Source organism: Anopheles stephensi, chromosome 3 (assembly GCF_013141755.1).
Source record: "Anopheles stephensi strain Indian chromosome 3, UCI_ANSTEP_V1.0, whole genome shotgun sequence".
NCBI lineage: Eukaryota > Metazoa > Arthropoda > Insecta > Diptera > Culicidae > Anopheles > Anopheles stephensi.
Window position 1 is genome coordinate 88575842 of NC_050203.1, and position 21057 is coordinate 88596898.

General features: G+C 41.6%; 2 protein-coding genes across 15 annotated transcripts in view; one reads left to right on the forward strand and one right to left on the reverse strand.

Annotated features, from left to right (window-relative positions):
* The window catches only part of LOC118514156 (rab3 GTPase-activating protein catalytic subunit), a 106885-nt gene that overhangs the window by 20734 nt on the left and 65094 nt on the right, over positions 1–21057 (reverse strand). The gene's annotated exons all lie outside the window — the stretch shown is intronic.
* Positions 1–21057, forward strand: part of LOC118514157 (leucine-rich repeat and fibronectin type-III domain-containing protein 3) — a 96847-nt gene that overhangs the window by 12380 nt on the left and 63410 nt on the right. The window contains exon 3 of one of the 14 annotated variants that reach the window (XM_036060782.1): positions 8941–9071. The exons of the other annotated variants lie outside the window; for them this stretch is intronic. The gene's annotated coding sequence lies outside the window, so the exon portion shown is untranslated. The remainder of the gene's footprint in view (positions 1–8940; positions 9072–21057) is intronic. 14 annotated transcript variants of the gene reach the window in all.

Here is a 21057-nt window from a genome sequence, read left to right on the forward strand (position 1 = left end):
GGTGTGAATGATTGCAATTTACCGTTTTTCCATGTCGATTAAACACAACAACAAACCGAAAAGAACCTTTTAGCTTATCAATAAGGAAAACGCCTCAAATCACTTGGTCACTGTTTTCCTATTTTTTTCTAGCTTTTATGAACTTCACGAAGTGTAACGATTTGTTCCACTTGAAGTGCTTCATTTGATTGACCTCTCACGTGCACATAAACACACCATCGTAATTATTCAATTAATCAAAACTCCTCCCCAACAGCCATTGCTTATCAATCAAATACGGTTTTACTCGATATTGAGGGTGAATAATTTCAGTTCTGGAGGTAACGCTTCGAAGTACAATAAGTACAAATCTGGGCCCAACCAAAAAAAAGGTATGAAAGACTGCCATTGACCGACCGATTGGTGTTGACTAATAGGTGAAAAGCTAGCGGTAAATAGCGGTAAAGCCAAAACTTTGGCTTGCGCTTCTCACCTTAGAGGGAAAGCCTGAGCCGGTACCTCGATGTCCTTAGAAGGTGGTGTGTCGATCGCATTATTAATCGGTACCCGGAAGCGTGTTCTGGAAGTTGTGTTCCGGAAAGAAAGTCACTAGTGCAAAAACAACACCTTATTAAAACATTAACCTCTACAACGAGAACCCGCAAAGGTATGGTTTTCTTTCAACGACTGCTGGTGGGATCTTAAGTTTTCGGTCAGGGTTTCATTACCAATCAATTCGCCACAAAAGGAGGGTCCATAGATGGTTTCGCTTTATTTGGTGGATGTTACTTGCGTACGGTACTTTACTAACACTTTGAAAGCTTGCAAAACAATAAATCGCATAACGGATGCCTCGTCCAACGTGTCAAGTTCCATTACTCGAAAACCTATAAGAACCAATAAGAAATCAACACCCCAGCTAACTGTTTTTTACTGTTTTCCGACATAATACAGTGAGAGAAATTTGTTGTTTCACGGACTGGGTTTTTGCCTTTAGGCCAATTTAAGAAATTTGCACTCATGATGTCTGATACCCTTCCTGAGGAAACTAAAGAAACTCTGTATTTAATGATGATTGAATTTGAAATCTGTTGGTGAATCTTCAACGCCAAAATTTGATCGAAAATAAAATAACTACCAATACACAAACACAGTATTAGGCAGGCCAAAAAATAGCCATCTCTATCCCTCCGGGATACTTCTACCTCATTTTCCGAGAGGAAAATTCCATTTTTCGCACACGCACACAAAAAACGGTTGCAGTGCCATCAAATTTCTGCCTCTAATGCCCGATACCACAGCGTGACTGTTATGGAGTGTTGTTATGATGGAGTGTGTAACATCGTGGTCATGGAACTGCACGAAAGCTGAATAAAAGTCGAGACAAATGATGATGATGACGCCTGTCGACGATGATGATGATGAGGCGAGCTGATTTTAATCTCATGAGATCGTCATACTGGGCACGCGAGTGGGTTAGTTGGTTAGAGATTGGTGGCTCGAGAGGGGCGGGGAGGTAGAATGGGAGGGCAGAACTGTGGGTTGAAACGAATGAACGAACAAACGATGCTTACCACAGCAGCAGCACCCATCCGCTGTCCCAGACCGCATACCTTCATCAAGAGTTCAAGCGATCGACCCAAAAAAAAACCATAGAAATAGCAGAAAATAAAAAAGATTGAATGAAAAAAAACCTGAGCTTTTCCACCATGTGGTCCACCGACCTTAAACGTGGTCAGAGCGCTTTTCCGGTGTGCACGCCCGATGTGAAGGATTGATGATTCGTTCGTACGTTAGTTCGTTCTTACTTTCTGCGAGTCCTAGTGGAGCTATAGGGGAAATCAGAGAAAAAGCTCCGAAAGAAAAAGCCAACCACACGACAATCGGCCTCTCAATCGCTTGTTGAGGTTTCCCCGCCCTATTTCCTTCGACCACGAAGAGGCATCGTTCATTTGTTGTAAAACCAACGATTATCAGAGTAGTACAGTATCTTTCAGTTAAAAGGGATGCTGACGAAGAGAAGCCACTGTGATTGGCAACAAGCACAAAATTATATATGTTAAGTGTTTGCCGATGCTTGCAAAACCGCAAATAACGCTCTTGAAGTTCCCTTTCTGTATGATTGTGGTTCACGGGAAGAGAGACGGGAGGGTGACCACACGAGCTAAAGGGCAAAAAACTGGTCGGCCTATATAGCAGCAAACCTCCGAACACTATCCTTTAAGTAAGGAAATTCAAGAGGATTTCGTATAAAAATTCGGATGACTAATACGCTTTATTTCTCGTCTCGTATAAAGCATTCTGTTTTCGAGCGACTACCACAGAAAGTGCTTACTTGTGTAAGGGTAAACCCCAACCAGAACCGGAAGAAAGGGGATGCATAATAGTACCATTTTGAGAGAGTGTATGTGTGTGTGTGTGTGTGTGAGAGAGAGAGAGAGAATGAACAAAACAATTTTTTACGTCTTATTCCTTCTACTGCCTCCTCCGTTTCCATCAAAAACTGAACCGACAGCAACACATTATTTCAAGGGAGCAACACAATAACAAGGAGTCAATCTGCTAAGAAAGGACAAAACAGTGAATCATCCTTCAACATTCTCCTGTTCCTTGGCATTCTTCTTCTTCTTGCTTGGCTCTACAACCTCGTGAGGTCTCGGTCTGCCATTGCTGGCTTTCTGAGACTTAATTATACCCGTAGCAAAGTAGTCAGCCCTACGTACGGGGAGGCGGTCTAGGTGGAATTTGAACCCCGGTCCTGCCGAGTGAAGACCGGCGCCGTTATCGCCTCGGCCACCAGACTGCCCCAGATTACATCTGCGAAAGGTCTCGGCTTGCCATTCATGGCTTCCTTTTACCCGTAGCTGGATTGTCAGTCCTGCTTATGGAGAGACGATCTGGAAAGGACTTGATCCTCTGTCCTGCTGTGTGAAGACCGGCGTCTCTATCGCATCGGCTACCGGACCACTCACTTTTAACTCTATTCAAGGAAACCGAGTTTGAGACGAAGGATCATTGACTAGATGATACTTGGTTGGCTCTTTCTCTGAAGGTTCACTTTAACACACAAACGCCAAAAAGTACAGTGACAAAATATGGCTTCCTCCTCCCATTTCCGTGTATCAACATGAAAATAATTAAGTGAAAAGCGTCGTACGAAGATTAAGACATGTTGTAGGGTCAATAATTGTTTAATTATTGAGTTTAATGCTTTAATAATTTAAAGCAAATCATGCAAGCAATAGCAAACAACTTTACCATGCTTACACTTAATCATACCAGTAAAACCATCAGCCTTTTGTTTTGAGGTTATGTAGATTTTATATTAAAATATATCATTCTTTTCAGAGCCCCCAAACTTCGAAAACCCAAACTCTAGTAAGGCTACTCGCACAAAAGCTGATGATGGCTTGGTTCGTTGTGGTGCCTGTCGATGCGCTTGGTGGCTGTTACAGCAGTGTACTGGATGTAATAAATAATACAGCGAAGGCTCTGTAGCCAAAAAAACCTTTGATACCACCATCATCATCATGGTCAGCATCGTTAGTACGGGACATTGACGTGTGTTTGGATTTTGTTGATGAAAGGAATGCCCTGCATGCTAACGTTGCATCAAGAGCGCTAGTGCCAGCAGTCCAAAATTCCCAGTGCAGTGTGTGTACATTAGCATTGTGTTGGTATCAAAGGACAAGCGTAGTTATAACGTGTATCGTGTGTATGCAGAGGACTATTGTCGACCATACCTTAGAAACAACCCGCGTCCTCATCAGTAGACACCAACAAAAAGCAAACTGGGATCACCTTGGGCGTATGGTGGTGATGATATATTGACATTATTACGATTCCAGACATCGGTGAGGACCCGTTCGTAGGAATCGAGAAACGGCGAATGAAATGCAATTTTCCCTTTCCGAATAGTCCGACAGATCACCGAGAGAACTTGCTGCAAGATCAGAGGTCCTTTACTGCTGCTGCTGCTGCAGCTGCTAATGGTTTGTGTATGCGTTATTAAAACATTTTGCGGTGCCATTCATGTTTCTGTTGATTGTGTGCGATGGTTAAACACTGGTCCAGTTTATTTTTCATGCACCTGCAACAGCAGCAGTAGTGGTAGCAAAGATTCGAGTCGCTTGGTATAATTCCAGAACGATTCGCAGTGGAGTGTTTGCTTTTGGTAAATAAGCAGTTATGCGTTTGTCATTGGGACTTTGGGCCACCACGGGCATTACCAGTACCGATAAAAGCAGTCGTCGTCGGATGAAGGAAGTTATTACGAATTGCGAGTCGTCTCGTACTCGATTATAGTTTGTGTTGGTGTGTCTGAAAGGGCACCCTTATGCAAATGCATTCATGTTCAGGGCGAATCAATCAATGTTTGACATTATTGGGCTGTTTTTTCTGGAAAGGACTTTTTACAGTCCTGCAGTCACTTTGTGTTGACTGTTTAAAATTTCTTTTATCATCATAACAAAGGAGCATTACCACAGTCGTTCAAAGCAGCAAAGTCACAAGTCACATAATTTCTCATTACCAGTTGCTATCAACACAAACATTAATGGAACAAGTATATTTTAACTACAACTTTTAACAACTCATTTCCGACGAAACCTCCGTTTTTTCCTTCAGAAAACCCTGAAAGGAACGAACCCTCCGCGATAAAGAATGACAATTAAAACCAGTTATTTTCTTATACCGGAAGCGGAAGTTAAAATTATCATCGCTTGCTCTCGCCGTCTTCATTGTCTTGTGTCGTCCCAAGAAGTGAAGAAAGCAGGAAAATAATCTGACAACTGTGCAACTCCTTCGAACATTGTAGCAGCGAGTTCTGCAACGTACTGTTCGTTTCAACGACCAAAAATGCATCGGAAGTGCACACACACGCAAGCAAGCAAGTAACAGCAAGCGAAACATATTGGCACTTTGCTGTATCTTTTTACGATCGCTTCTTTTCATTCTCAGCTGCTTGAGAGAAAAGGTTCCCCGTTGAAAGCAGATCTTAATTAAGGTTTATTCCCGAAATTTTCTCCCACCTTCACCTATATATTATTCGAATCAAGGAATAACGCATTTAATTCTTGGTGCCCATCTTCGAAAAAGGATGGTAGACATTTTGGAAAATTCAGTATGCTGTGTTTTTGTTTACGGGTTTGCTTTAACTAGAGTTTTAGCTAAAGATAACATATAGATGTAAAGTCACAATTGAATTTGGAATTAAAAAGATTCTTAAAACAGAACCATCATCTTCTTTCTAAGAAACAAAATAGAACTTCCAAAAACACCGAAACGCCGATGACCTACTGAACAGGTGTTTTTCGATTTCCTACACAACGCAACTTACACGGCGCACGAAACTAATTTTGAACAGCAGTTCTTTGACGCCTTCAGCTTTAGTTGAAAGAAGTTGAAAGCCCGTACCAATTCGGGTGGGGCTTACGTACTTCCGGTTGCTGCCAGAACGCACCAAAAACTCAGAACAAAAGGCATCTTCTTTTGCTGCTCTCCGCCTTCCAGCAGTGGAGTATTAATTTTAGAAATTAATTACGCCTGCGGGGGATCACTTTCACAGAGGTTGAGGAGCTTCTTAGGAGACGTTAAAGGAGCTTCTAAACTCGAAAAATACATCAATAACGTATCCAAAAATGAGAATACAGAACGAGAAAAGGCTAGGGCGCGAAATTTCTCACGGCTTATGCAGAATTTGGTCGCCCTTAGGATAATATGCGGTTTTAAGTGAAGTCTAGTAAAGAAGGTAACGGGCGTTGGTGAGACCGTGTAGCTTGCAGATATACGAGCTGGAGAGTGGCTCCAAGGCTTACCAGGATCCGCCGGCAGTAAGCCTGAAGTATTTCACCGAATGCAAACCATTTTCCCGGTTTTGCCTTTTATGCTCATTCTCCCCTTCCGAGAAAGTGCAAATCATCCAACAGAAACTAAAATATTCCGTGTTGTCTGTTGAGGTGTCGCAAAACGGGGTCGGGAGCGAATTAATGACCCCAGGAATTCCATCGCCCAACATCCCTCTCTCGTGACCTCGTACGATTTTTGAGCTACCATACTAAGCTCTACAACCCTGTTATTTAAGACCTGATGGAGAGCATTCGCACACATACCCCTTTGGCCGTATGAATGATATCTTTCCGAAAATCATTAAACGCGGATGCGACTCTCAGATTCGCTAGAACGACAGTAGTCACGGGCATCTCTAATTTGTCTTCGTTAGTCTAATGGGAATGTAATTGTATGGTAATTAAATCTTTGTGTGTCGTTACGCACCCAGACCGTTCGACAGCAGTAGTTCTCCTTTTGCTGTACTGAGGCAGGTGTCCTTCGGCAAAAATCTTGCCGAGGCGAAAAGAACAGCCAGAGCGAGAGTTGATATAATTAATTGGTTTGGTGTTAGCAACATTTCACCAGTGGATGGGTCTTACATTCTCTTAAAGTTCCTGTTTTCTGGGAGTTGTGAAAATAAACAATCCCTGCTAAAAGGGAAGACAAAGCATCCTGACACGAGTCCTGAACTGTTAAACAAATTTAGCAGAGCTACCACCAACGCCATAGGTCCTTACAGGACGATATATTGGAAATAGTAACACTGATACTTTGTCCATCGCGGTACCATCGGTTTTGATGATCAACACACGACGGCCGGAGTGCCGGAAGTTACACACAGCACGAAATGGATTAGTTGATTAGATTAGTCCTTTATTATAGGATTCACCGGAGCACGGAATACAACGACACAAAAACAGCATTGTACAGTATCGCACTTTCAGCGTTTGCGAGCACAAAGGACACGTTGCTAAAGGATGGATAATTAAAATGAATGAAGATGAATCTCGCGTGCAGACACTGACACAACTTTCGAGGCGGGTGTTGGTCGTCCAGTATTGTCGTCCATGAAACTGGTGCACACACAAAAAAGAATGCGTGTCCCATTTCATGTTGAGCAATGACGCAAAAGACAAAAAAGGATCAGATATGCTGCTGGAGGATCATCACTAGAATGAAAACTAAGCTCTCGCCGGCTCGCCAACCAAAGTGCAACTCAGCGGAGAGTGATTGGTGGAATAAATTATAGTTCGCTTTCAAAAGTAGAAACGATATAAAAATACATTAAGATAAGAATCCCACTCATTAAAGCACTAAAGTGACAGTTTTTCAATTAATTTAAAAATACAACAAACAGCCTCTGGAAGATGTTCAATGAACTATTTAACGGTTTTATTTTTAATATTTTTATTTCTCTATTCTCTGCGCATTTTGCAAAGATGCGAGAAAAATACTCAAATCAACTGTCCCATATTCCACGTCTAATTCTGATAGCGCTGATTTTTAAAATACAAACACTCTTTCAATCGACGAATCAACAAATAGCGGACTAATTTGTTCGCGTCGCGTTCATATGCGTGCGTAAGAATCCTGACGTTGGGCCATAAATAACATTACCATACATGAATTCTTTCGTTATTTTCTTTTTGCCGGCATGAAAGCCCGACGTCGCAAATGGGGCAGGATCAAACGTCTTGTGCCACCGTTTTCCTCTCAAGGCTCGAGCAGATCCTTTCCAAGCCAAGGGAAGCCCTACCAGTGTACAATCAGGCGAAAAGGCACACAAGGCTAGCTAAACCGGTACGCTAGTGTTTACCTTCATTTCGTGCACGATGTCGCAATGCTGCTGCTTTCGAGGACTATGTTGTACCGCAGATATCACGGAACCCCCTTTTCACAACCGAGCTGTATGCAGGGGAAGGTGATCCTTTTTTTGTCCTTAATTCGCTGGCGATTTTAAGAAGTATACTTTTGCGCCCGTGTTTCGTGCAAACCCTACAACCTGGGTGACAATTTCAAATATTTAGCATATAAACAACAACCAGCAAGTACCACCAGAGCAAAACGCTCATCCTCGGTTTTTTCTTTTTATATCCCCCTTTTCCGTGTTTTTTTTTTCCTGCTACTTCATCTCTATGAAGCTACGTGTCGACTTTCGCATAACGCACTAACGGAACAAAAGCCATCCAACGTGGAAGATTAGATTCGGGTTCTTCCAGAGCCTCTGTGCCACGTTGCTTTGGCTCGCGAACAACAATCGTTTTTGTGGTCGCGAGGTTTCTGTTTTTTCTCTGGTTTTGGTTTGTCATCGTTTTCTTTTCTTTAGAGGGAAAACCCTAAAATTGCGTTGCGTTTCGATCCAAAATCCTTTACTACACTCATGTGCAATATGTGTGTGCAATACAGCGCTACTTTCACACATACACTGAGGTTTGGCGAAGCATAATGGCCTCGGTTAACTTTCGCGTTGCTTTTGCGAGCGAACCCAGCTGGGCGCTTTTACTTCACACGGCCAAATAGTTATATTTATTCATTACTAAAGTTTGTCGTTGGGAGCTTGGGGTTAATGACGGAGTTACAACCGAAAGGGTATGTTTAATGTACACAAATAAAAGTTTGTTCAAATCACACGCATAAAATCACCATAGGAAAGCAAGCTCACTCGTAAATGCCTGTAGTAGTACTCTGAGTGTACCATGCAGAATTGAGGATTAAGCTTTAAATGCATAGATGCCACAAAGAACTTCGTAAAAGAAATCTAATCGAGGATGTTTATAGACAAAAAATCCGTTCTATAATTTGAAAAAGAACCAACTATTTTTTTATTATTATGTATGAATAACATAAATCAGGACAATAACAATTAACTTCCTCATTTTTTAAAGCTTTTGCACACATGTCCTCAATTTCTGTTCTATGTTCGATGCCCCATACATTTCCAAATTCGAAAGCAATCAGCAGGACTTTGACTGCAAATTGCAGTTATTGAATTACTTTCATTTTTGTCTATTGGTTCTGTCCTTGTAAGACTCCCTCTGACAAGAGATATCCTTGCAAGCGTGTATTAATAAAGGTGTATATCATAATTATTAATCCAATTACTTTGCTTCCTGGGTTTCTTTTTCTTTTCAGATGTACACACCGCAATTCGTGTTCTATTTTCTCTTCGGTGCATAAAGAAGCACAACAACCACACGACCACATGTATCTGAAGCACGTTGCAGGACGTTCGTGCAGTCGTAGAAAAGTCATCCCACTAAAAGGTAGAGTAGGACGCAACATTTCTAATGACAATTTCATTGGAGCACACGCTAAAGACAATGATTACAAGCGGTGTTGGATGCTGACTTGACGATAATGCTGTACACATTCGGAAATTTAGTGTAAATTTGGCTTCCCACAAGAAAAAAAAAAGTCGAATAGTTCCCACAAGTAAAAATTGTCGAAAGGACCGTAGTTCCATTAGTGTCTTAGTGTTAGCATGTTAGTTATAGCTTCTTCATTGGCTTGTGTGGATTTGATACCTTGTTCATTAATTGTATAGCCATTTGATGGCCATTTGACATTTGGATGGCTTTATTTTAAGGTTATACTGCTTTACTTCCTTCCAATGGTGGGCATTTAAAAATGGGTGGCAGCAGATATTTCCGAGAGGTGACCATTGCTTTAAACTGTTCAGCATTCTTGAAACGATTGAAGTTGACCATGTTGCTTGCTCGTCGAACCATACCAACGACTCTCTGAATGGTACTGAGGCACAATGAGCACAAAATGGAAGAGCATACAATGCGATGTGGATGCAGATTTTTCCGAGCTTTCCCTATTTGCCGGCGCGACACACTATTCTGCACTGGTTGTACCGGTTGCATGGCCATTAAATCACCTCCTCACGCTTTTGTTTCTCCTGTATTTTGGCTATCTGGTTTTTCCCGTAAGCCATCCTACTTCATACAGCGTTCCTCGCAGAAAAAGAGAAGTTCGAATGCGACGTTCCTCAATTAGCAGTAATTACACCCCATGAAACGAGAAGAAACCCCGAGCGATCGGAAGAAAGAGATAACAAAAAAGAAAAGCGTGCTACGGGAGGATGAGTATGTGTGTAAAATGCCCGAGCAAGTCGAGGAAAGTAGGATACCGAAATGATCTGCAATTATAATTTTCTATAACCTAAAAATCGACTCACTGCCTCCTGTTTCAACACACTTCCCATTGCGTCTTGATATCATGAAGTTTGACGTTTGGCGAGAGGATTTCAACTTTTACCGGCCGACCTTATGATCACGAAACATCGGTTTCGTACGGAAAGATACTGGTGATTTTTATGCTACTGATGATGACGATTTCTTCGATTGAAATGCAACTAACGGTGGCATCCAATTTTTGTTAGATTGGATTAGATCCAAACATCACAACATTTTCATAGATAAGAGAAAGATTTTATACAGATTGTTAAGATAAACATCGACTATTATGAAAACTGCGGCAAATGTCTGTCCAAGTCAAGTGTTGAACTCGGAAATACAAACTGAGGCGTGTAGCTCCCAAGACCTTTGCAAAATGATATGTTTAATTACTTCAGGATTGATAACCGCTTTTCCTTCTGCGTCCGCAGCAAAAATCCTCAGAGTCCTGAGTCCTGCAAAGATCATCATCCAACTCCTCTTTTGTCGTTCGATACGTACGGTACCAACAATGCATCTGTGTATCTTTCACTTGGATGCGACTTATAAGAATTCATTAATTTTGGACAGCATTCAGTTTTCAGCGTTTGTGATTATGTTTGTGATTACTTAGACAATATTTTGATATAATAACTGATTGCTTGAAATACCTAATCAAATCAAAGACCTCTGCATCAAAACAAATGCTGGTCTATTTTTTACTGCTCCTAAAACAAATATAAATTTGTGATTAATCCTGTTTAATAATGGCATGCATTTCAAGCGAGCCTCTTGAAACCGAATTTACCCCTTTGATTCATACCACTTAGATCGAAACTATCACAATCACAAGAACACAAGAGGATCGCGTACTAGGGGAGCACTAAAAGTAAGGAATTCCTGTCCGATTTAGCAGGCAAGCAAAGAAAGCATACACTCAAAAACAAAAACGGTGTTCCCCATTCGTGAGCGAAAAAAATAGGCAAAAACTCTGCCGTTTGTTGTGAAGGCACGCAAGCCACATAATCAAGCGACCAGAGCGCATCATCGCCTATTGTACCTGCAGGTTCGGAACGATAAAATACGCATGAATTATTTACGACAGCATAGGGTTGAGGTAAAGGTAGTATTTGTTTTTCGTTTCTTGTTTTGTCGTTGGGTGTTTTCGTCGGGAACAAGTGGTGGAGGCAGATGGGTATGACAGCAAGCCCTCGCGGAAATTGCTTCTGCCGAGGATACAGGAATAGTTGAATACGAGTCTAGCTAAAGCGCTTACTATTATAGACATCTTGAAAGTCGAAGATGATGCTGTGGCATTGCTTGGTGAAGAAGCAATTGCCTTGCCCAAAGACACAGAACATGTGCCTCGGTCATCGCCGCAGTCATCGTCGATGGATTCTAGCCTATAAATATACTACGAATACGTGAGAAGCCCAATTCCATGTGATCCGCAGCGGAAAGAACGTGAAATAGATACCAGGACAGGATAATTGGCCGTCAGCGTAGGGACGAAGATACACACAGACTCACCCACAGTCCACAGAGGGAACAAATGATGAATGAATGAGCGGCTTGCATACATATTTAATGATAAATTATTTTTCTCTCCACCAAAGTCGACGAGCTTGATGCTCTTGGGGTCACCATCATGTCTAGATGTGTGTGTGTGTCTGTAAGCGTGTTTTTTTTTGCACTTCCGGACACTTTACGCGTAAGGTCACCAATTCCCGATGGTGCATGGCACACTGTGTGAGATGGTTTGCATGTGATGGAATGCTGAAATTGAGCTTCCGATGCTTGAGACCGAGGGAGAATGCACGACGACCTCACCATATCAATCTAATCGGCACTATGGAACCTCCCTACTCCTCCTTGATTGACGAATGTGATATCAATTTACACTCAAAACGGAAAAATACCCACTAAAAGCTATTCATGACCTTTTCAGCTTCCAAAGGGCGTATAATTCTTATCAGTTCCCGTACCTCGTCAACATCTTTTTAATCAAGTATGCAGTACACGACTCCTAAATACATATCCAAATTAGCCTACATTTGGTAGCATTTTGCCACAGCACACACACAGATGGTAGTAACTTTAAATTTGTCCTGTTTTTTCTGGGAGAGTTAACCATAACCGAAATTTCACCTATCCGTGACTTATTCCGGTCCTAAACACAAGGTTTAAAATTATTATATTTCTAGTTAGACGGCTTGACGCCGTATTGACACAAGGTTTAAAATTCTGCTCCAAAAATCAAAGCCTGCGCTTTAGCATGGGTTTGATCAAAAGGGCTCTAAGGTAAAGGCTTAATTTTATAATTCGCACACGAAAACTTTTCAGCCCAAATATTAAACGGTTTCTCCGCGTTGAGGTTAGAAAAGTGAGAAGGAAATACCTCATAACCACAATATGAGCATTACTTTCAAAACCTTCTCTCTCTCGCAACATTTTCCTTCGTTGCCGTTCAACGGCGTATAATCGAGACCGCGATTCGATTGCGTTTCTCGTACCTTAGCTCCTTCTTTTGTATTGAGGAATGCACACACTTTTTTTTGTTGTTGTCAATCACAACAAATACCGATCACTGCTAAAGGAGTTCAGGCACACCAGAAATTACAAAACGATTTCAGCAGCAGCGCTGAGTATTCAGTTCATAGTTAATGTACCGTACCGTTTTCCCGCTTATTTTCATCCAATAAGACTTTACATGCGCTTTAACCGCTATATTAGCCACTGGTGCTTTTGATTCCTGTTATAGGAGATTTCGACCTGCCTGGCCTTTTCTTGTATCTCTGCCATGTAAAGAAACGCCACAGACAGATGCTTAAGATGTTTTTTTCACATTCGTACTTTCGTTCTGCATAGGTACGCGTTAAGCTGCTGTAATTGAGCACGGATTTTTTTGGTTTGGTTTTTAAAAAGGGTTACGAGTTGAAAAGCTCCTCTCCGTTATTTGTACGTGTCGGTATATTGCGTCACGATTTGTTGTGATTTTAAACCAGACGTCGGTTGCAGCAGCTGAACGATTTTATTATACATTTTATGCAGCGTAGCGCATTGTTTTTCGCGTCGAGTTTTCATATTTGTTGTATTTTTTACAATTTACACACCAGTAATTGTCACACTAATGCTCTACAACTGTCTCAACGTGAACTTCAAGAGGAGAAGTTTAATATTTCCCCTTTTTTGGATTATTAGGCCAGTTTGATTTGAAAACTCGCTGCAGATTTTTTTATTGTTCTGCCATCTTAGGGCCTTTTTTACACAGCCATTGCTAAAATTTCAGAAATATTGTAACAAATTCAAAGTATACTTTTCATCAAGGCGTACTCGGCTTTGCAAGCAGCCAAACTCCAAAACGGCCAATTAGTCGACTAAACCTCAGAAATATCAGTTTTACATTGTAATGATGCTCAACGCTAGATTACATCTGTTGACCTCTCTTCCACTATACAGACAGATAAAACCGAGACACAATCCATGTTGCACCGAATACAATTTAGTCATCTTTGGACGCAAATGGCTTGATCCTTTCATTTTGTTTGAATAGCAAGCGATTTCAAATTGCATGTTTAAAGGACAAACCAACCGCACAGTGCAATTCAGTTTCCATAAATAACACCACAAAAATATATATAGCAGAGGTGCAACATGTAATGTCTATCCGAGGAGACAGAGAGATACACAAAGAGACAGAGAGAGAGAGACAGAGAGAGATACAGAGAGAGAGAGACAGAGAGAGACAGAGAGAGAGACAGAGAGAGACAGAGAGAGAGACAGAGAGAGAGAGAATAGAGTTTTACTGTCACAAAAATTCCCATGTTAACGTTGGTCCCGTTTTTGCAGTTAAGTGTTTGAAATGTTTGATTCTCGATAAACTCGTTATGTGGAAACAGGATGGTACATCGTCTGGTCGATAGGTTATACGACAGAAAGTCTATACTCTATACAGAAGAGCTTCACACAATGACCCACATACGTGACCGAACCCAAGCTTCGTCTCGTTTATCGTCTCCCATCTGAGGAGACAATTTATGGCCATTGACGGAAATCACCATAACGCATAATCCACCTTCTGCTTTACTGCCACACACACACATGACGGGTTTTCACGCCAAAGTTCCATCGACGAGCAAATGCCAGGCTCCAACAGCAACGTTTGGAAGCCCGTCAGCCGGATTTAAACCCTCAAACACTTATCTCCAGCACTCTTCCGAGCTTGCAAGTAATAAAGCCTGAGAATTCTATGTTGCATTTTCCTACCCATTCAGATCGGGTTAGCTATGCAGTCGATCCGATTATTGGTTCCCCAAACTCGGAAAATGTTATAGGCAAGCGGGTCCCAAACCTGTTCCCATCTGGAATGCACACTCTCCGTTACGCTTTCCTTTCTATCCATCCCCCCCGTTGGGTTTCCATAGTGGATGCAGTGAGTCGCGCAACATGATGCGATAGCATAAACACATCATTGCCAATGCCAACCAACAACCGGTCCAGAGAAACTTGACTGTAGCTTGGAGTGCGGTCAAGCGTTGATGATATAACACAGTTTTAGAAACCACAACAGCGCGTCTTCTGCTCCCGGGTAATTGGGTTCAGTTGAAGGCATAACGATAATACCCGCTTACAGCAATCAAACCTCTTTTCTTGCGTTTTTTTTTTTCACAAAACGTACACGTGTGAATAACGCTTAAAGAGGGCCGATTTGAAATTAAACAAAGCAACAACACAAAAACAACGAATGGCGCGAAACAAATCACTTCATGTCGATCTTTGGTCCAATTCCAGTTCTCGTGGGGTGATAAGAAAAGGGGAGTTATTTCTAAGCAGGTGGAAATACCGACCAAGGGTGTGCTTCTCCCTGCTTCCACCAGATTGTGGTCGTTCGTTATGAACTGCTAACGAGTGATTAATGTCAGCAATTTGGAGCACACAGACAAGCCCGAATACACTCGCACAAATAAAAAAGACGACCCGTTAGTCAGATGAAAATGATTGAAGTCGAGTCTTTGATAGTTGGCTAACGATCTGGTCTTTTTTGAACTTCTATTGCGCAGGGGGAGATCGTTTAGAATGTTCGAAAGGAACACCTAATCAAAGGTAATAGACTTTTTAATGACGCACTTTTCTTCTTTTTCATCTTGAGCTTCCAGAGAGGAACAATGATTTCTAAGCCTTTCGTTTTACATACGTTATATACATAACATTCCGGGGATAAACTCTTGGAGGTACTGTTGACATAGGCAAATTATAGCTTTGGGAAGTGGACAGTCAGATGATTTCTAATTGAATTAGTTGCTTAATAGCCAAGACCTAGTAATCACATACCTCTAGAACTAATCACAACAAAATGCATTGCAAATGAGTAGGGGTACTTAGTAAATTAGGCACACAAGAAACGTCTTTCACGCATCATTTGGAGTCATTCCGGCGAAGTTCAAGTTATTTATATCCAATGTTGAAAATGAGAAGATGCACATCTCTCCAAGACTGAATAAATTTACCTTAGACATGCTTGATTTTAATTACATCATTTTTGGATTGAACTACTGCAGTAAAAAACGATTTCAGGGCTCTCTTCAAAAAGAACTAAAACATTTTCAGGAAAAACTTAAATCTGTTGTTCTCTGTTTATAATGTTGTATGTTGTATGCCCAAATATCATCCTTATTAATTTCTGGACATGTGTCGGAAATTCGGAATCATAGGTGCTTCAGGAATGACGAAAGTAAAAAAAGATTCCACTTCATCTTTAGAGGAGTCATTTCAAATGTAGCATGTTCCAATTCTACTTGAATATCAACATAATATCTTAATTACAAATATTACAGACAGGAGGTCAAAATGCTTATGGCTCATCTAAAATATGCAGAAAATACAGACTTTTCCTGAAAACGATGTTAGAGTTACTTAAAAATACTAATTCATTCTTCTTCCTTGGCACTACAACCTCGAGAGGTCTCGGCCTGCAATTTTTTGCTTTCTGTGACTTGATTTTATCCGTAGTAAAGTAGTCAGCCCTACGTACGGGGATGCGGTCTGGATGGGATTTGAACCCCGGTCCTGCCGTGTGAAGAACGGCGCCGTTATTGCCTCGGCCACCAGACCGCCCCGAATTCATCCATCAGGAGGAAAACACAAAAGCGGAAAAACAACACTTCAGCCGTGTAGTAGATTCATTTGCCATGTTCTTTAATATCAGCGGCACATATTCTCATCCATCAATTTGATCAACTTGACGTCAAATGAACTTACCGGGTCCCATAACTCATGAACCATTACTTTGAGTCTGCTAAACAGTTCCTGTCCGCGTTCTATTTACATACGTCGTCAGCAGAACAATGGTGCCAAACGAAAATGCAACGATTCCATACTCTGTAGCATGTTGCAAGGGCAAAGCCGTCTAGTGCACACTTTGCCCGTAAATCATGCACTAAGCGGCATCCTCCCCCGTTGTAACCACCCGTATGGAAAAGCAGAAATGTTCCGTTTTGCCAACATCACAAATGTTTTGCTTGTAGCGCAATGTCTCGTCACCAATGGCACTCTAAGTTTAACCACCCATGCTCAGCAGAAGGAGGTTTATAATAATCTTCTGGGGAGAGGAATAAGCTGGGATGGGAGAGACGGGCACCAAAGACTCGTCAAACAGCAACACACCTTTAGATACCTATAATTTTCGGCATCCGTACTAGGCCTATCAGACCCAAACCCCGAAAAGCTAACGGGAGTAATTCATTCATTTGTTCAATAATCATATTTATTAGTACCTGCTGGTTCGGCTGGATGCGGGAAGTAGACAACATTTTCACACCACCACAAGCATCATCATATCCCTCTAACTCTCTCTCTCTCAAACTATGCTACCTGCTGCCTGTCTCTATTTTATCGGGGTCGGAAAAACATCCCACATCGCAAGGAAGCGTTCAAGCGAGCCCGAGCTTTTGAACTGTTTTCTCACTTCACAAACGCGTGTGCTTCGGGTAATTTGTCTTGTCTGCGGGTGCCAGACGGTGGAGTAAATTCCATCGAACCAAGCTACAACGGTAACGTCAGCAAGCCACGCACACGCAAGGTTGGCATGCTGGGGTGCGAGTTTCTGCTTCATCGACGACCCAGCCAGGATAGACAACCTGTCCCTCTACAACGGAGCAATTTAACGGATTCTTCTGTTTCTAGGTGCTGTGGATAAGACGTCGGTACACACCGGTTCTTTCACCCTGGCATAAGAGTGTGTATTGGAAAAGTGGAAAAACCGGGAACTAATTGCCAGACGATTAGCAGAAAAGATGTGAAACGCGAAGGCATTATGCCAGGCGCATTAGTTTGCAACTAAACTAAAACGAGAACGAGAAAGAGAGAGGATTTTTATGTTTTTCGCGGTTTACTTGTGATGTTTTTCGCTTGTCGGACTGAGCATGTTTGTTTTACAATTATTTAGCAAATTCCAAAGCAAATCCGATGGCAATGTTACTGTCAACCGATAAGATATGATGTTATACTGCAGAGCGGCAGTGCAGGTAACTGTGCGTTACAAAAACATCTTCTAAACTGCACCTTCCATAGGAACTAGCCTCTAAAGAAGTGATAAACTAGGTCCAATGAGATTTTTTATGTGAAAAATACTATGTTACATGCTGCTACACAAAAATACGAGCTACAATAACTAAAAAAGTACGTCAAAAGTTAAATAATGTATAAAAAGAAGCCTTAAAATTTAGTTATGTATGTATGTATGGTGTTGGATGAAACATGAGTACCAGATGAAAAAAAAAACAGAGCAAATAAGATAAATTATCTCCTCCATAAAACGAAACCATCTGCCGCTTTCTATGTGCGAAACAATGGAACAAGACAAACCACTCGTTTGCTGCATGAGTCTGTTGAAAATAAATGGCAACCCCATTGAAATGCAAGTGTGAGTTTTGGGCCCGTGTATTCTTTTTACCAGGTCGAAGACGATCGAGGGTCAACTAGATCCATCTAACCAGGCCGAAGACATGGTCATCAGCGGTCGAGGATTTATAGAAAATATTTATCAACACAAATATCATTAAAATTTTACAGTCCATGCACTCCGTCCATAGCCCAAGCAAGTTCCGAATCCTTTACAAAGGCAAAGGATTTTGTCCAGTAGAGGACGACGATGATACGAATGTCTCTTTATCTTACAGTCTCTGCTTACCTTTGCCAAACGAAAGCAAGAAGGACAAAAACAATGGATGGCCACGCAAAATATTATGAATGACATTCCACAACAACTGGCAAATTCGTTTTAGTTTTTGGGAAGTCTTCTCGAAAATTCTGGAATAGATGGTTGGCAAATTCGTGTGTTGTTGAGCGAGTGTCTTGCTCTCGACACTCTATCCTAGTTGAGATGAAAAATGGTAACAAAGAAACAATGTCGCGCACACACAACAAAACGAAAACGAACGAAACAGTTATTTGTTTCGCCGAAAAAGAATAAAGCATATGATTGTCTAAAAAGAGGACAACTTTCGAGATCACTCATTAAAGAACAAAAATTGGAGAAAAACCCGGCATTCTTGCCCCATCTTGAGACAATTTAATGAAATCGAAATGACAACGGTTTGAAAGAAAATTTAACAAATTTTACAACCAGGAAACGGCCTCAATCCGTCACATAACCATTTTGCCAGATCGAGATATATTCGAGAAAAAACATGTAATGGGTTGGCTGTGCACATCTTCTCCATTTAAAGTTGAAGAAAGAATATTATTTTCTCTCTCTCTCTCTCTCTTTATGCTCCTCGAGCTCCATCCAGATAAAGCGCTGAAAAGGGTCACGCTAAGCTGCGAAGAGTGAAATTCAAAGTGGCAGTGAATGATTTCGATGCACCTAACTCCTCAAATCCTTCATCCCGTTCAAAGCACGCGCGTTGTTCCACGCAGCGTTAAAAGAATCAGTTTCTCGAGGGAACTTTCTTTTCCGCCGGGATACATGTGACGCACACACACGTCATGGATTGTAGCTTCTTCTGGATTTTTTCTCCTCTACGATTTTCTTTGTAATTTTGTGTGAACACTAATGAACAACTGCCTTGCTGCTCTGATTCTTCTCATCCAACAGGCAAGAATGTCGAAAAAATTCAGAACGATAAATTAATGTACGTGTATCTACCCACGGTGGCCTCGTCTTTGCTACTCAGAGATATTGTCCCTACTCAATCGCAAAAAGACGAATCTCTCAGTCTTTTGCGGGACGCAAATGGCGAAGGAAACTCTGTCGCAGGCATAACGAAGGCATGCTGTGCATCGAATGCATGGTGTGCTGTAACGATGTGCAAAGAAATCGGTCACCTGTTTGACAACGACATTTAATCTGCGCTTTGCATGTCAATCGGTCCGAGAAAATTCAAATCAAAACCCGGTGAATATATGGAAGTTTTTTAACGACGTTCTTCTGGTGTGTCTTTACCAAACATGCCGAACCATATTAATGGAAATGATGTTGTTGAACGTGTTCTGCCCTATGAGTGGGTATATCATGCACTTTGCTGCTTCTAATTCAGATAATCAGTAGTATAGCGCCTAGGAGGAGGACTTAATTTAAGATAGTTTTGTTTCATTCACTAAAATTTTTGTTCCTTCACCTAGTGAGTCTTGGTGTTCTGACAAAGTAGCTTCATATACTACTGTTCTTTGCATCCATCAGCTTGAACGACTGGAAAACACAACCAACCATTAACACCCCGTGGAGGAGTCGTCAGGACATTAGTTTCGGTTGAAGTGCTTGTGAAGCGCCGATACGCTAGACGTCCATTTATCAAACAGTTAAGGGTGCGATGAGTCGTACGCACCCTTAATGGTCACTTTTGGGTGTCATTTCGAACGGCAAACATACAAATGACAGCTGGGTGTTGTGTCATCGTTATTGTATATAAGTGAATGCGTTGGGCCATTTTTTATTTACTTTATTTTCTATTACACCAACGAAGATTCGAAGAGAAAGTATGGAAAAATGTACGAGAATTGATAGCCACCATTGTTTATGACATTGTTAGCGGTGGTACATTTGCATCCACAATGGATGAAATGCTAGGACCTCGATATTATTGTCTCCATTTTTTTCAATATTGCTATCACAGCTTTTACATCCTGCAGATTTTACATCTTTGATGCAATTTAGTGCTTCTGTTTCCTTTTTCTTGGGTTTCCTTTTTCACTCTTTAAATGGTGAACTCAACTCTCGGGTCTTATCATTAAATACACCTGGATTTAAAAAACAAAACTGTGGAGTTTCTTTAGCTCCACCTCCAACAGCTTCCGGAGTTTCAACTCAATCCCAACCACATGAAGAGTGAACATTTTTAAGAACCCAGCGATTATAGTTTGTATTGCTATTCTGCAAAAAAACAGTTGGGTGGGTGGTTTTTGTGTTACTATTTGTCTGCTAGCAAAATAGCACGTCAACCCGCATTGTCGCGTTTTTCCTCACCAGTGTGTGGAATTGTACATCGCATTGCATCCATTTGGAAGAAAACATTTTTTTGCAGGAGGTGGTATCATCACTGTTTGGTATGGGTCCGGATGACGTCGAGACGGTGCCATCATAACATGAAGTGTTGAGCAGTGAGCGAGTCACAGGTATGGGAAACAACTGTAACGTTGCATCGTCTAGTGATGTCTCGCAAGAAAAAAACAGCGCCCCATAAACAAGCTCACAAAAAGCGGACCCATGAGACCGTGTATTCTTCTCCTCCCTATGCTAAAGTACCCATGTCAGGTGAACATTTACAAATGTTTACGTACGTCATGCACGACGTGTAGCAGGCGATGGAAGTCTCGTTTTGGGGACCACCTGGTCAACGCACCCCATCACAACTCCCCCACAACTCACCCTTCGCACGAGTATGCAAACATTCTGTAGGTGTGCGCGGCACACGTTAATAATACCATTATCTACTCCATCCATGCGGCTTAGTCTAATGGTATAATTTTCCGGCAATTCTCTTCTTTGCGCCCAAGAAGACAACTTGGGAAAGTCGTTTCTCTTCGCCGTAGGGACATAGTACTCAGACGGCAGACGGCCAGACGAACGAACTCTCTTTCATAGTGCGTACGT